Consider the following 16,525-nt stretch of genomic DNA (forward strand, 5'->3'; position numbering starts at 1 on the left):
TGGGCCATCCACCTGCTAGATTGTTCAGAAGGTTGTTATCATCCATCCACATGGAGGATCAGTAACAGGAGCGTGGGAAGACTCCAGAATCCACTCTGGCTGGAATCCGGTGGATACAGCAGTGTTTACAGGTAAGACCATTTAAACGGACGGCATTTATAAAATGACTATTAAAAGTCAGCGAGTGTCAATAATGTTAATGTGGTTATGTTAGTAATACACCGAGTGCTAATATAACAGCTTTAAGATGCATTTGTAGATATTATTACGTGTTTTACCGTCTTTATGGTGCTAGCTTAAAGTTACGGTGTAAACGTTAGCTTATATTGGAGTAAAGCTGTTACTGTTTAAACGATGTTAGCACAGAAATATTAGCTTCTGTCATGACTGATGAAGTTACTAGTTAATAAAGTTTCCAGTAAAGTGATTAATCGCAGCCACAGATTGACAGTAAATATCTCGATTAGCTTCAGTGCATCTGTAATAAATATGTGCAAGTTTCAGTGCTTCGTTTAAACTGTATGATACTTATACTGACCCAGGGTCAGTGTAAAATACAATCCTAGCTGTGTGAACAAAGCCTGGCTCCTTTAAAGGAGGAACCAGTTAGAAGCTGTTTTCAAAGTAGCTGAGCAGATTTCACCTCAAGTAAGCGATTAACTGTTTGTTTGTTTGTTCTGCCACTTAAAGAACATTTAAGGACGTCTTTTGAGTGTTTAGTTGAATTAATTCTACTGGCTCTCATGGTCATTTGTGATTATGGACATATTTTTCATGTTTTCAACCATTTAGTAAATTCTATCTATTTAGTAATATCTGTCAGCTATAAAATATAATATAAATATAAAAATATCTAAATATCTCCTGCCCTTTATATTTTAATGATGTAAGACCAGACGTCTGTTATCGCGTTACATTAGCATTCCTCACATATCAGTGAGATGCTGTACAGTACAATCCTACTGACACATGAGAGGGATAACGACGGCTATTCAACATCGTTGCACGACACATTCGAGCTGCATGATGCAGACAAAGTGACTAAATCATCTTTTTTGTGGTTTGTCTTCAAACCAGCAGACAAAGCCGATGGCAGAAGATGTTTGGAGAAGAACTTCAGGCCGTGGACTGAAAAGGTATTTTTTTCTTGTTATCAAAAGACATTTGGAGTGACGGCTTCTCCAACTGTGCTGAAGTAAAGCTTACAGTCTAAGAAGTCACAGTGTTGATATTCAACACAAAGAGAAAAGCTCACTAGTTTGAATTTATTTACAATCATAGTTTTTATACATTCTGACTGTAAACAGCTTTTACAGCTTTGATATTGTTTGACACTCGATATCAGGTGATGGTATTTAATTTAAAGGTTTCTATGTCCCAATGAGCCATTTACACTGACCAGTGTTTCACTTTAACTGTAACACATTCATTATTTAGATCCAACATTTCTAAGAGAAATAACTGAATGTAAAAAATGGCAGCACTCAGACCAGGTTTATAGAGATATATGCATGCATTATGAAAGTTATGTATCCCAGATCATTTTTAGTCATCTAGTCCTGGCAGACCCACCCCCCTTCCTCCCGAGTTAACTGCAACCCAAAAGAACTAGTGGGGCTATTTACACATTCACAACCAGTGTGGGGTAAAAAGAGCCACTAAAAACCTGTCAGCCTGCACAGCTACAGATGTGCTAAAAGCTATAACAGCTAGAAGCTCTGTTTATGGAGAAACCCTTGGAGAAACTTTCTAAGCCTAACAGAGGACAGGTACTCCTGCCCAAATAACATGATATAACCCCACATACAGCCCAGCCATAAAATGAACCAAGTCATTTGGTTAAAGACAGCATGGGAGCAAATGCCAGCCTGCACCAACCTGACATTTCTTCCTCCTGAATTAAATGAATGAATGGATGAAAGTTAAATGACTACAAACCTAAAGCCACTAGTTCCCACACTGGAGTTCCCTGACACTGTGTTAACTGTACTGTAACAGGCTAAGCTACGTGAGACACTGCATTGAACGATTGTTTCTATCTTAATGGTTTCAGCTCAGATGTTCTGCTTTTTCCTTTCAGTAGATCAAAGCAGCTCGTGCTCTGTCTGCTTCCATTCTGATGGCAAGAAGAAGAAGAAGAAGAAGGAGGAGAATGCTTCAGCGAAGTGGCGTTTATGGTCTCAGTGGACAGTCATGGTCACACACTGCATGTGGTTTTAAAAGCAACATTGTTCACCACAACAATGGAGATGTGTAATATTAGTGCAGCTACGGTTTGTTCTTGAACATCAGTTCTGTTTTCTACTTTGACCACTTAGACCAAAAAAGTGTTGTTTTCAGATTCTTTCTTTTAAATCTATAAAGCACCTGCTCATTTTTTATTACAGTTAGTTTCACATAAATGTTACTGTTTCCTTTATGATCTTTTAATGCTTACACTACACTGTACAAGTCTACATTAGAGACATTTCTGTTACCTATGTATGAGACTGGGCTGCTTGACTACGATTTGGAAATGGATGCAAAATCACACGGATCGTGCTATTGTTTGTTTTTTAATATGATGGATTGAACACAGGAGGTATCTGACTAAGCAAAGATTAGTCCGATCCCATTTCTACCTGTCTCTACTGTTTCAACATTTCACTGAAGTTTGCTCAACTGTAATTGTCAGGATATATATTTATTCCAGCTCTCATAGGGCAAAGAAATGACTCAGACTTGTCAAAAGTTCTTTGATTAGATACACAATATGAAGTTCACAATTTTCTTACAAATAAAACTATAATGACAAACAGTAGCGGTTTTAGATACGGGCGACACGGGCGGTTGCCCGGGGCGGCATCGTGATGGGGGGCGGCATCACGGGCATCGGCAAAAAATAAAATAAAATTTAAAAAATGCTCATACTCATGCTGCCCCGACGGCAGCCAGCGCATATTGGGAATGTCATAGGCACCAATCGGTTTTCTATCGCCCATTTGCTGGGAGTAAGGGCGCCCTCCGTTTGCGAGGTGCGCCTGCTGCTTGCGGCACAGGGAGGAGAGGGCGAGGCGGCGGGGGATTCTCTGGCTGGCTGGAGCAGCATCTACTAACCAACTCGCAAATAAAACAAAATAAAAACAAAACAACAAACACGAAAACACCGGACATTGTGATACAGACTTATAATTTGCACCGATGTTTTTTCGAAATTCTATACACGAAAACTGAGCGCGAGAGCCCTCGGTGCGCCTGCGCGCTGCTGAAGTCAAAGTAAACTTTATTGTCATCTCCGCTACATACAGTCCAGTATATAGAGAGACGAGACGACGAGGCTCCAGTTACAGCAGTGCAAATAAACAAACAATAACTATAAGAAGAGTAAGAAAATAAATATACACTTTAGGACTCGGGGTAAAGGGATCAATAACAATTCAAAATTTATAATTTACAGTTTGATGGTTTAAAGTCTCACACATAACCCGTCGAAAGGGGAGGGAGACCTGCTGCTTCCAAATAGAGCACATTTCATTCATAATGTTGTAAATCCAAGCCCATTATGTATTCATGATTTGAATCCTGGGTTGTGTGAAATCCCAGAAATACACCTTAGACAAAGTGAATCTGTGAACTAAGGTGTAGGTCTGTTAGGTTATGTTGTGGTGATCCTCTGGTTGAGGGATGGGTGTTCATACTGGAGTGCAAAATTAAAACCAACGGAAGATGGACAAGAAAAGTTCAAAGCCATCAGGTGCTCAGTTTAGAAAAAAGAGAAAAGAAGAGGAGAAGAAACAAACAAATGATACAGGTTACCAGATGTGTCATTGGATAATGGCAGGTCATCCTGAAACAATCAGAATCAGAATACTTTATTAATCCCTAAGGAAATAATGTGGGTTACAGTTGCCCCAAGAAGAAATGGTAAAAATAGTAACAGTAACAGACTAAACTCCAAACAATACATTATGTTACAGATTTTAATATTAATTAGTCATTGTCAATTGTTGATTTGTCCTGTTCTCATTGTATGACGAATTATGATGGCTGTTTGGTAGCCGTTTGCAAACTATGCATACTCTCTCTCTCTCTTCATATGTGTGTGTGGACAACAGTTTTATGTTAATGTACAATCCTTAACATGTTTTGTGTGTGTGTGTGTGTGGGGGGGGCGCCAGAGGGAGTGTTCGCCCAGGGCGCCAAACAGGCTAGGACCGCCACTGATGACAAACATGAACAGCTGTGCTTATTTCTGAGACATGATTTTTTTTTAATGTGTTCATATTTAGACATTTGTATGCTGAAACTGTAATGGTGAACCTGAGGTGATGGTCAGCAGAAGGCAAATATATATCAATATAAAACAATATTGAAGTAATATCTTTACCCTCTGCAGCGTGTGGACGCTGTGCACACAATCACCTTATTCACTGTAGTAAACGTGCACCGCTAGCTCACGTGACTGACTGTCTCCATGGTTACATCGTATATTATTAGCTATGTAAACAGCTTCCAAAGATACCGCCATAGCTCTCTGCAGCTGTAACACTTTTACGCTTTGCTAGCCGGTTGCTATGGTGGTTGCTGTGGACTAGGGTGGACCGCGTCCGATTCCTGTTATTAGCTGTCCGCCGTAGGAAGGCTGCGTTCCGTTTAGAAGTAGCACCAGTCTGCCGTAACTCGAACTCAAACCCCGCTTTGTTCTTTAATTAAAGGGCTTTTACAGCCGTTCATGACACACACACACACATAAAACACTTTGCCTCACCATGAGAATGCAACTTTACTAAAACCTTTAAAGTATCTGATATAGGATAGAAAAATGAAGCAACCAGAGATTTAATGATGAAGACTCTGGGTTCTGTAGTTCACGTTTTACAGTCCCGAATGACTCTTTGCATATAATTTATTGAAGAGGATTTTAAAATGCACTTTACATTTAGACTGTTGCTGTTTAATTTTTTACATTGTTACTGTGTTATGTCATGAATAAGGTTCACCTGCTGGGGGTTTGATGGATCAGCTGGACAATACATTCAAAGACAGACTTCATCCATCATATGCAAGAATCCTAGTTGGATTTTTGTTTTCACTCATATTTTAGAACCAAATATTGAAAACAACTGTGACAGACTGGATACCTGGTCAGGGTGTACATTACCTTTCACTCAAGCATCCCAGGACAGAGCCCTGCCCCACCATGAGCCTGGGTGGATATGTGGTTATAATATAAAATGACTGATACTAAATATGAATATTTCATGAAAATCAAATTATAATATGAATTCCTAGGTGTTTGTTATATCCAGCAAGATATTGATTACATATGTCTGAATTGTTAACCCTAACCCTAGCTCAACAGACCACAATGCCCTGGACTGTCAGTATTATTACATGCTGTGAACATAAGTAGCTTTGATCACAGTTTATGTTGTAAAAGAGAAGGAATATTAAAAAAAGATCAACATTGTGATGTTATTTCTTCCAAACTGACCAGAAACATGCTTGTCAGACTCTCACAGCACAGGATCAGACTCACTGTGCATGATGGCTCAGGCCAATAATGTTTGTTAGATTGTCAGTTGTTTAGTATACTTCTGTACAGTTATGGTCACCATCTCTATTTCAGTATAATTAATATGCAGAAAACACTAAAAGTTGATTGTCTTCCAATATTCTAGCATAATTAAAAAACTTTGACTTTGTAAGTACATATTGGTACAGTCCTAATGCCAGTATGATTCTTCATAACGCCTGCTTTGAAATACTGAACTTTAAAATTGACCTGATGAAAGATAATTTACAGTGGCAGTCTGTCAGGATAATTCTGACTATAAGATCACTGTATTAATCTGAATCCTTCTGAAATGTGCTGTGAATGAATGCTGATGCAACTCACTGTGGGAAAGCTGTTAAATGAATCTGTGACACATGCAACACATTCACAGAGGAAGAGGACACAAAGGGAGGACACGCAGAGGCTGTGTTAAAGTCAGAAATCCAAATCTTTAGTCAAAAACAGGCGGCGGTTACAAACAGGAAGACAAGCAGTCCATCAAACAGTCTACAGGGTCAAACATGCAGAGAATTCAAACAGCAGTAAAAAAATAACTGGACACTGAAAAACTTAAAGCAATGTGAGACGAAACAAAAGGAAGCAGCGCAGTATATTCACTGAATTATCATCAATTACAAAAGAGAAAAACAACGATTTCTAAGGATTATTTGCTTAATTGCGGGCAGACTGTGGCTGGTAAAGATGGAAACATACAGAATGTAAACTGTGTGAGTTTGTTGAACTTTGTTGGTAACAAATGAGGTAAAAAAAACCAAAACAGACAAAACACAGAAAGAGGCTCTCAGTATTCATTAATAATTAGAAAGCATCTAAACATTCTGGTCGTGGATTTTTACAGTCTTAGTTCCGCTCGCTGTCATTATTATAATCATCATGATCAATGGCGAGGTCCTGAGGTGGGCGGGGCTGTCTCTGGTGATGTCACCATGAAGTTACAGCGTCTGGCACGTGTTGATGAAACATCCCAGTACACTGGTGTAGTTTCCTCTCCAGCTGTTGGACATTTGACACTTCAACATTAAGGGGAAGAAGAAGAAACAGTGTTAGGTCAGGTGACCACATGGTTTCTAAAATAACTGACAGGAAGTAACCAGGCTGTTAGAAATGGATGGCATGTGTTTATAGTTACTGTAGTTAGGTAACTCTACTTACCAAAAGCAGAAGCACACAGATGGCAGATCAGATGCTGAATGTTGCAGGAACATGCTCATGTGTGGTGATCATTTAGTGCTGCTCCGGCAGGTTAGACAGTCCAAGACTGATATCCTTCCCATCTGAGAGTTTGAAAACACACATGCAAAGATTTAATTGTATTACAGTCAAAGTGGGATGTTCGATTTTGTCCTTTAAAAATGTTTGTGTATTTGAAAGCACTAACATTTAAGGATGACTCGGATCGTCTCCTTTAAAGGGGAGACAAGTGTATCCACTGATCCACGTCACTTTACCTGGATGATGACTCCTCTCTCCCTCACTCAGAAACACTCCTAATATAACCAAGCAAACAAATAATATTGAAGGTTTACTTACATCATTACAAAAACATCAAAAACTTCTCCCTTTGATTCCATTTCTCCATTCCTGCTGAACATCAGGCAACAAATATCACAGTAAATCACAGTAAAATGTAAAGCACATATTTTCTCTGCTTAGTCTAACCTCTGCAGAGCCTCTGTCAAGAAAAACAAATCTGTAAGCATAAAACAAATATACATTTCATAACACGTCACTGGACAAACCTCGGTCAGTTGATTTCCTCTGTGCAGTGCAGACGAGCATCAGTCAGCAAGTCAAGGTGGTGAGATGGACTCGTGCCCTTTGTGACTCTGCTGGTTCTTCTGAGGAAACACCACCGTCTCTCCACACCGTCACCATCTGTGAGCATATATATATATATATTTCATTTAACAATTGCAACTGAAAGAAATTAAATATTGAACAAAAATATATTGTCACATTCTGCGTTCTCAAATACAAATTTCACAAAGTAAATTTTTAATTAACAGAAAAAATATGAATTACAAAAAATAATTGTATATTATTAAAATATTATGCAACCGTGACCAAAGTCTGAATCATCATTACAGTACTGTGGACTTACTGCTTGGCTCACAGTGATAAACTTCAGGGGAGATCATGATGACAGAAAACTGTAAACAACACTCTGAAGTCAAGCTTGTAACAGCAGTCTGGCGAGGCGGGAGCGGCTAGCAGGTCCAGCAGGCATGTGGTGTGGAGGTTAGCTGAAATACCCGAAGCCAGTCGGTTAAATCCAATAACAGACCTTTATTTGGTGCCAGCAACAATACACCATACCAGCCAGGTCTCCACGGCTCTGCTCTGTCCGTACATACATGTGCGGGGATCGGTAGTTGCAGGCGCCAGGCCGTTACAACAGTAAGGTTTCTTAGAGAGAAGGAACATGAGCAGCATGAAAATGGATGGTGCTATAACCCAAAAGGGTTGTTACAAGCTGCTTTTCTTGTTTCTGTGACCTCAGCACGCTGACAGACTTGAAGTTGCTAAAGATTTTAATAAGTGATAATTATAGGGAAGAAACTTCTCTTTTTCATCGCTTTAATCAAACATTTGATGCCTCAGCTGTCTCAGTCCTAAAGCATTCTGCAACTACAACTAACCTGAGGAGGCTTGGATTTGGCTGCAGGTGCCCCTGTACATCCTTCTCAGCAGCACACATGTGGGTACCATTTAATCCCACTTCTTCCTGAGCTTTGCTTCATCACAAGACTAAAAGTGGCATCCTGTGTCACAGTCTTATCATCATCCAACTGGAGAAGAAACATTTACAGGCCTCCTGGTTTTGTTTTCTGATCCTGCAAAAAGACTGAGGACAACAAAGCCCAGAGAACACGAGATACACAACATCCAACATTCAGACTCAACAGCCTCCATAAATGAAGAGCACCAGGTTGGTCCAGTTATACTAGATATGAGCATAATTCACATTACTGTGTATGAATAATAATCAAGAGACAAACTTTGAAGATGCAGAGCATGATGTCCCATCATCAGACTGTAAACAAACATCCACCAGGCTTCTTTGTTGGCAGAGGTGAAGATTCTCCCATCAGGGATCAGTAGCATGTATTAACCTGTGGTATAAGCAGCAGTCAGTGAAATGTTACTGTTTCAGATAAGAAATCTAGCACATAAAAGCCAGGGTGGGAGGGATCTCTGCAAACTGACTTACCTCTGCAAGTGTGAGGCTGTTCCTCCAGCCTCAACAAAAATCTGACTCTCCAGTCACAGACAAACAAAAAAACTCCAGCAGGGAGATAGAAAACGCTGCCTGGGTCTTGCTGGATGTTGCTGGTCAGAGTCCCACATTAGCAGAGTGCTGCTTGGTCCCACTGACCCATGTGGACAGTGACTGTGGAGAACTGTTCTGGAAAACAGAAAAGAGAATTAAAATGACAAAAAGCCAAACAGGATTTCCACAAAGACTCTCTTAGAATCAGCAATCAGAAAATCATTGGTTCATATTTCAATTAAATATGACCAGGCTCCTTAAATGTAAGCAGTTAAGATCTGATTTCATTTACATCCTTCACACAGCACATGTGTCCAGGCTGTCAGGTAAACATAGAATTAATCTCAGGTAACATGACTCATAGTAGAGATTCAGTAGGAAAGACTGCCAGCTCTAATATTATTACCACACCAACAGCTCAGATTTCTAGAACTATTTAAACAAATGTCTTCTGAATATTCAATTCATGTTCACAGTGGGAGGGTGGGGGGGTATCGTGGAATTTTGTAAATAAAGTCTGCAACACAGAAAGAGCTGTGATCAAGCTATTTATTACTGCGCGCAGGAGAGCCAACACACATCAAACATCTAAGTTCACAGTCATGCCAGCTCTGCCACAGAAGTCGTGCTCCTACTCCTTTATGCATTCAAAGGAAGAGGGAGGAAGTTACAAACTGATCATACCACACTTCACACGTCTCGCTATGAAACCTAACAGATCAATGGTTAAGCTGTTTTGTGCCCTTGGCCTTATCAGCACCTGTAAAGGGAGTTATTTTCTTAAACTGCTGACGCTGAAGTAAGTTCATCTAGTTTTAGAAACTTTCACTGAACAGTCTATAACAGTGTCACAACTAAGCATATGAATAATCACTTAAATACTTTAAATGAGAATAATAGAAAATTTCTATTACAGGAGCCAGAGCCTGTCCCAGTAGTCATAGGTAGAGCAAACCTGGACAGGTACCAGTCTGTCAGAGGACTAACACAGAGACAGACATCAGAGTAACAAATCTATTTAAAATTAATGTAAGCTTGCTGCAGCTGTATGTATGAACATGTGTTTCTGTGCTCACAGTCCACCTCTCAGGAACCTGCAGTTCATTTTAAGTCTACTTTAAACAGACCTCACAAAAGGCTGATGTGGCTGGATCAGTAGTCTGATTTAAGTACGATACCTTTGGCCAGGGATTAATCTGGTACATCGCTTCACTGCAGTCTTACATATTATCCCCACACCTGAATAAAAAATACTGATATTTACAAATAACAGATTCAGCTGATGCAGCCTGACTCAATCTGATTCCAGATGTTCAGCACACACAGAGACACAGAGGGACTGTTTAAAGTTTAGTGTTAACCTGAGTCACTGATCATTTACAGTATTACAGAGTCTGGCAGTCTTTGCATGATGTCCACGTCACTGTAAGTTTCTAGGTGACTCTCAGGTGTGACAGGTGTGCCAGCAGGAAAGAGTAATAATAACCTGCATCCTGAGGTTTGTCATGCAGGATTAAAGGAGCCAGGCTTTGTTAACACAGCTAGGATTGTATTTTACACTGACCCTGGGTCAGTATAAGTATCATACAGTTTAAACGAAGCACTGAAACTTGCACATATTTATTACAGATGCATTGAAGCTAATCGAGATATTTACTGTCAATCTGTGGCTGCGATTAATCACTTTACTGGAAACTTTATTAACTAGTAACTTCATCAGTCATGACAGAAGCTAATATTTCTGTCCCAACATCGTTTAAACAGTAACAGCTTTACTACAATATAAGCTAACGTTTACACCGTAACTTTAAGCTAGCACCATAAAGACGGTAAAACACGTAATAATATCTACAAATGCATCTTAAAGCTGTTGGGGTGATTGAATTGATAAATTCTTTCTCAAGAGTCTCAGATTATTCAATCAACTGGTCAATCTACAGTTCTTCTGATTAATTGCTCCTTCCATAATTCTTCTCCTACACCACTGCAATCTGGAAATATAAAATATTTAGGTATTAATGTCTCTCCTAAGCTTTCAGAATTAACTAAATTAAACCACATCCCACTTTTAAAGACAGTAGAAAGCGATCTGGCTAGATGGAAATCTTTACCCATATCACTCATGGGAAGGGTCGCCGCTATAAAAATGATGGTCTTGCCAAAAATAAACTATTTGTTTTCAATGATCCCAAATAAGCCATCACAAGATTGGTTCAGATCTCTAGACTCATGTATTTCTAAATTCCTTTGGAAAGACAAACAAAGTCAAAGTCAAAGTCAGTCAAAGTCAGTTTTATTTGTCAATTTCTTCAGATGTACTTGCCATACAAAGGAATTGAAATTACGTTTCACACTGTCCCATGCATAGACATAGACAACAATAAAGTGCAGATGCACAACATTTAGGTAACATACAGGATATAACAAGACAGGACCTAACATATAATAAAGTGTTCCACAGTGTGCCCTGGAAAGTAGTGTACTAGTCTACTTGAGGTAGTCCCAGGTTGTGGTTGGTAAACCCCCACGTATCAGCTTAAAAACATTACAAAGGACCAAGGATAAAGGAGGATTAGATCTGCCTAACTTTAATCACTATTTTTTAGCCAACAGGCTTCAGTTCATCTCAGGATGGTTTAAACACACCTTCTTAGATGAGCCCTGGCTAGATGTAGAACAGGCACTATGTAATAATCTAGAAATTTCAGACCTACTATTTATCAGCTCAAACATCAAAAGACATGAATGCTTTAAAAGCATCAACATCAGCTCTTCTCTGACAGCATGGTGGGAGTTTCTAAAAATGACAGCGTCCTCATTAATCCCATGCAAACGTACACCTATCTGGAATAACCCTGACATATTACAAAACAATAATATGATTAATTTTCCAGAATGGAGTTGTAAAGGAATTAAATACTTAGAACATATATTAGAGGGAACAGAATTTATTCCATTTGACAGACTAGTTACACAATATGGGATCAACAAGAAAAGATTTTTAGAATATCAACAAATTAAATCCATAGTAAAAAAGAGATTTAACCTCAGTCAAGCTGAATTACAAACACCACCAAGCGCAGTACATTTTCTTACTCTTAAATCCCCCAAATTATTATCTAAAATATACAGAACACTTTCTAAAATAGATGAATCAATATCCCTTCCTATTGCAAAGTGGGAAGCAGATTTATCAGTAAGCTTAGACCAAAACTTCTGGTCTCAGATATGCTTAAAAACCTTTAAATTGATTAAAAATCCCAGTCTGCAATTAATACAATACAAAATACTACATAGAGTGCACTATACAGGTCATCGGATGTTCAAGATGGGCTTTACATCTTCCAACAACTGCTCACACTGTCAAGGCAATACACCAGACAATTACATCCACGCTCTTTGGTTCTGTCCACCAGTGCAGAAGTTTTGGCGTGAGATATGTGAAGACTTATCAAAGTGTCTGAAATGTAACATTCCAGCCTCCCCTTTAGTGTGCTTGCTGAGCAACTTGGATGAGGTCACTGCAGAAATAAACACAGCCCACATTGTTTTTACAGCCCTATGCATTGCCAAGAAAACGGTCCTCCTTAACTGGAAAAATAAAAATAATCTTAATTCTAATCAATATAAAAACCATCTAATAGATCACATTAGTCTTGATACAGCCTCTGCCACCACATTTGATCAATCCCTTTGGGCTCCTTTGATCGGCTTCATCACCTAGTGGGGGTGGGGGGTCATGGTTTGGTCCTGCCTTCGCTATTGTGGTTGATGTGGAGGTTGGGATGGGCTTAGGGCGCCAGGAGAACCCCTAGAGACGTTATCCCTGGAGGGCTCAACCCGGGGGGTTGTGGTCATAACCTGGTTAGTGGCTCTGGTCGCTCTTAGAGGGTGTTCTCCTCGTGGCTGCGTGCAGCGGGGCTGGGGGATGGTCTGTACTGGCGGACGTAGGTTACTGGCCTGGTGGCCTGGCTGCCCCTGAGTGGATCCGGAGCAGGTGGGGGGGCTTGGGGTTCGGGGGTGCTTCGTCTCCGTGATGGGGCTCTGGCTGGGCCTTGGGGGCTTCGGTTCTCGTCGGTGTGTCGCCGAGGTTGTGGGCGGGTGGGTGCACGGGGGCTCAGCCCTGGCGCAGGGGGCCTCTGGTGCATCGGCCTAACTGGGGGGCTCTTCAACTGGCAGGGAGGTTGTTCCATCCTTGCAGAAGTCCACTCTGCAGGTGGGGGACAGACACAGGAGAGGTGGAGAATAAACCTAACCTGGGTGTCTGTTGTCTTGTGTAGTCTGGAGATGATTGAATGTTGGGGTGGGTATAGTTTCCTCTGCGGTGGGGTGGGGTGGGCTTCCCCAGGTCCTGTAGGGCTTAGCGGTGCTGCTGCCATAGGCCCCGGTCTGGATGGGCCTGGGCTCCCTTGCCTTGGTGGGTACTAGAGGACGGGGGTGCCTACTGGGGTCAGCGGGGGAGCTGGCCCTAAGGAGGGGCATCTTGCCCCTCCCTTCTTTTCCTCCCCATCCCCGGCTGCCTCCCTCTTCCTGCTCCACCACACCCACCCACACAGGTAGGGCCTTGGGGTGCGGGTGTGTCACCAGGGTGCGGGGGAGGCATTCCCCCCCCTCTGTCCCCTTCTGGCCACCTGTGCCTCAATTTTATTTCACAGCTTAGACATCAACATTATTCACACTCTCATGACACACACACACACACACACACACACACATATATATATAGGGCCTTGAGGGTGACCACGTTAACGGCGTCCAGAGGACGGTCGGTGTATTCAACCCTACCTCTGGCGCCGGTGCCCACCTCTCAATTTTAAATCCATGTAGACATTGAGGGTTCTCAGGAGGGGCCGTGCTAACACCTGCTGCTCTCTGGCAGCAGCACCATGCCCTCCCTTGTTTTAAATGCACTTTAGAACAACACGCAGCAACACTACACATGAGCGGGAGGAGGGAGGTATGGGGTCTTCACACACCCCCGTTCTCTACTAGCCATCGGAGCGGGGGGCTGGGAGGAGGTGTTGGCTGTCCGATTGGCCTCCCTGCTGCTGCGGAGCCTGGGGCGGTCTGCTTGCCTCCACCCCGGGGGAAAGGGTCACATCTCTTGGGTCTGGGTGCCGTTTCCCCCTCTGGGGGCGAGGGTACCTGGACCCGGGGCATAGAGTATGTATGGGGAGTATGATTGTGTGTACATCTCTATGTATGTCTATCCCTACGTTGGGTGAGTGCTGAGTGTTTGTATATGTGTGCATGAGGGTGGGAAAGCATGTTTATGTCTGTGTGTGCCTGTTTGTCTGTGTCTATATGTCAGGTCGGGTCTTAGACTCCACCTCCCTGGGTACTCCCAGGCCCTCCAAGTGTGGAGGCCTATCTCCCCTCACCACACTCCCTACTGGTAACTGATGCCCTCAGGGGTTGGTGCATTGGTGGTTCTTGGTGTCCGGGGCTGGGTGCTCAGGTATGCACCATCTCACTCCCGGTGGCTACTTGGCGGGGCCTGGTGTCTGTCGCTCGGTCAGGCCTCTTCCGGGGCAAAGGGGGCCCTCGGGCCTCCGGCCTCGGGGCCTGCAACTCGGTTCACTCTGGCACAGCTGGCTGCCGGCAGAGCCGGCGGGCACGCCGGTGCAGCCCCCTCTGGCTTCTGCTCCGTGGCTACTGGGTGACCCCCTCGTCTGGGGATCTCCTCAGCCCTTCCCAGGAGGGTGGCACGGATGCCCCTCCGGTGGTACTCCTTGGGCTCTCGCACTCTGGGGCCTCTGGATGTCTGGAGCCTGGATCTCCTCCATGCCTGCTTCATGCCCTGGGGGACGGGGCTATGGGCCTCCACACCCTCTAGCAGACCGTTACATGGGAAAACCTTTTGTATACAAGCGCGTTGATCCACACAGGTGTGCACACGGGTGTTCATTGTTCGTAGACATAAACTACACCTTTCTTAGCTGCTACTTCAAAGCACATTGTGCGCTGTCTGTGCTGCGTGCTGCACAAAAACTTTCAATATTTAGTATTTACTGCTGTTCACACTTAGCTAGATTAACGTGATGGTGTTGTGTTTAGTATGTTGCTTTGTTTTTGTTTGGGTTTTTTTTTGCTTGTCTTCTCTTCTTTTTCTCTCAACAGGTGAGAGAAAAAGAAGATTGTCTTTGTCTTTGTAAGTGCCCTTTCTCACTGTCCCTTTTCCCTTCTGTTTTTCTTTTCCTTCCTCTCTTTCTTTCTCCCTTTCCTATCCCCGAGTCATGTCTGTCCCATCTGTAACAACTGAAAATAAAATAAATAATAACAACAAAGTTTGATCAAATGGACCAATACGGCAATGCCATGATGATCCATTTGGCAGAATAAATCCATTTGGTATCCTTGTTGGTCTTCAGACAACAATTCTGACGGCTAAAGAACCAAATGGGACAGGCAAAAAAAAAAAAAAAAAAAAAAAAAGCTGTTATATTAGCACTCGGTGTATTACTAACATAACCACATTAACATTATTGACACTCGCTGACTTTTAATAGTCATTCTATAAATGCTGTCCGTTTAAATGGTCTTACCTGTAACACTGCTGTATCCACCGGATTCCAGCCAGAGTGGATTCTGGAGTCTTCCCACGCTCCTGTTACTGATCCTCCATCTGGATGGATGAGAACAAGCTTCTGAACAATCTAGCAGGTGGATGGCCCATATCTATGGGACTGATTTCTGCTAATAACGCCCATTGTATGGACTGATAACAGCCGAAGCGGGTGAATAAAGTCACCGTGTTGCTAGCTGTGCCATTACCCAGCATACACCTCTCCCTCCATAAATGCAATAAACGATACAAAAGTAATAGCCTATAATTAATTTATCTGCTGTATCTGCTGTTTCTCAGGTAGTTGTTTACATTATATAATATATTGTGTTCAGTACACGTCACTACAATGTGATTTTGGAAATACAGTATATAAATATACGGACAACAGGCTCTTGCGCGGAAATCTCTTGTCGTCAATAAACAACGTTTAGGGAGCTCTATAGTATTCAATATGAGGACCCTGCACGTCAATTCTGGACGCGAGGGGGGTACCCTGCGCGTCGATAAGTGAAGCAGAGGGAGCCTGACCATGCGTCACACATTTGACGAGCTGGGAGTGAGAACGTGTTGATAAAATATATTGTGAATGACACTAAGTGAAAATTAAAATGAAAGTATTGTGAATGTAATATTGCCCATTTGACTCAGAGTTTATTATAAAATTCTATTCAGAAAAATAAGTTTATCCAATGTTTTTGCATTCAGTCTATTGCATTTTTTTGACACCATTTCCCCAGCTTTGGAAAACTCACAGGCACAGATGAAGCTGAGGAACACAAAAACTGTAAAGCCAGGTGGAAAAGGTTCTGATAAGATGTCTTCCTACTCCCCCAGTACCTTAAAGGATCCTCCAATCTTGGAATGTTCCTCTCTGACACTCTCCACAATACTAAGGGTTTTGGCAGTCCTCTATAATAAAATTCAGGACTGCCTGGTCCAAAACAGTCTTCCTAGATGCTTGATTTCAAAATAATAAAACACATATTAATAAAAAAAAAAAAATGATGATAAAGCTGTTCAGTGTCAATATAGGCCGACCTGTGTTCATTCTCAGTGTGTTTGTCTCCTCATTTTCATGTTTGGCTCTGTAATGCCTAAACACTGAGGTGCTTTTGTTTGTGTAAGAAAG

General features: G+C 42.0%; 2 long non-coding RNA genes across 7 annotated transcripts; one reads left to right on the forward strand and one right to left on the reverse strand.

Annotated features, from left to right (window-relative positions):
• Positions 1 to 606: 606 nt before the first annotated feature.
• Positions 607 to 2,789, forward strand: LOC112844230 (uncharacterized). Its single transcript, XR_003216971.1, has 3 exons — positions 607 to 648; positions 1,078 to 1,136; positions 2,081 to 2,789. It is a non-coding gene; the product is annotated as an uncharacterized LOC112844230 (long non-coding RNA).
• Positions 2,790 to 5,978: 3,189 nt separating this feature from the next.
• On the reverse strand, positions 5,979 to 15,435 carry LOC109199137 (uncharacterized). Of its 6 annotated transcripts, none has more exons than XR_002059606.2 (9): positions 15,374 to 15,435; positions 8,769 to 8,963; positions 8,557 to 8,670; positions 8,197 to 8,402; positions 7,659 to 7,963; positions 7,297 to 7,432; positions 6,936 to 7,044; positions 6,710 to 6,831; positions 5,979 to 6,567 (listed from the first exon to the last, which is right to left on the reverse strand). It is a non-coding gene; the product is annotated as an uncharacterized LOC109199137 (long non-coding RNA). The 6 variants fall into 6 exon arrangements; XR_003216843.1 differs by lacking the exon at positions 7,659 to 7,963 and adding an exon at positions 10,007 to 10,067 and having other exon boundaries at positions 8,769 to 8,958; positions 15,374 to 15,388; XR_002059607.2 differs by lacking the exon at positions 7,659 to 7,963 and adding an exon at positions 10,007 to 10,067 and having other exon boundaries at positions 15,374 to 15,388.
• Between the last annotated feature and the right edge of the window lie 1,090 nt (positions 15,436 to 16,525).

Source organism: Oreochromis niloticus, linkage group LG3 (assembly GCF_001858045.2).
Source record: "Oreochromis niloticus isolate F11D_XX linkage group LG3, O_niloticus_UMD_NMBU, whole genome shotgun sequence".
Classification (NCBI taxonomy): Eukaryota; Metazoa; Chordata; class Actinopteri; order Cichliformes; family Cichlidae; genus Oreochromis; species Oreochromis niloticus.